The sequence below is a fragment of the Branchiostoma floridae genome, chromosome 5 (genome assembly GCF_000003815.2).
Source record: "Branchiostoma floridae strain S238N-H82 chromosome 5, Bfl_VNyyK, whole genome shotgun sequence".
NCBI classification, from domain to species: domain Eukaryota; kingdom Metazoa; phylum Chordata; class Leptocardii; order Amphioxiformes; family Branchiostomatidae; genus Branchiostoma; species Branchiostoma floridae.
The window spans coordinates 21395835-21396799 of NC_049983.1; positions in this window are offsets into that span (position 1 = coordinate 21395835).

Consider the following 965-nt stretch of genomic DNA (forward strand, 5'->3'; position numbering starts at 1 on the left):
CATGAGAATCAAGACCACAGCATGTCCAGAACTTGAGATATCAAACCCAAAAGTTCACCTGCAGTACCGTAACAACCCGGGACCAAAAAGCTAATCGTATCCAGGTCAAGACCTATCCACATAACGCTATATCAATTCAAGCCATCAGGTGACACATTCTCGAGTTATGTTGGTCTTCTTCAAACAAACAAACAAACATACATACACAAACAAGCGCTACCGTAAATATAACATTGGCGAATGTAAATTATGTAAATATAACCATTTTGGCAGAGGTAATTAGGACGCAGCTCCTCCGCTAACATGCCGCAGCTTTATTGAGATACCCGCTTAACCCTACATGCATGCTACTGGAAAGGGTTGCAGTCTTTAGTACGGGACGTTGAGCGTTTCGTCCTGGTTGTCAAAAAGAGCGAGAGGAATTTCCAGGGTACAAAGAACATCTAAATACTGCACATATTGTCTGTCGTCTCTGTCATGACCAGTGGAAGAATAGCTCTTCGGTGAGCTAAATTGGGCCGATATCATCTTTACTTTTCTTAGTTTAGTTTTAAGGGGCAAGCTTTGGAGGCCTACACATTGGCTAAGTACTACATCATCCAAATCAGCAGGCTGGCTTTGCTGAATTCTGAATTCAGGCCTACATTTAGCTTAGCAAGAAATGAACGGATTGTGATCTACATAAAGTCCCGGTTACACAGCCAAATTTGGCTCCAGACTCTCTCTTGATGGTTAGGAGTGATTCGGGAGCTAGGTCGGCTGGCATTCGGCTGAGTCAGTTGGTGTTCGGCTGCGCCATCGGAATGTTCTATGTGTAACCTAAGCATAAAATGTAAGTGGTATCTATGTGGAATCAAAACGGTTTTAATTCCACCGTGTGATTCCACATAATGACCACGTAAATGACAGTGTTAAGAACCAAGGACAGGCTTAGTTGCTCATGTATTGATGTGTTCAGCACTAAG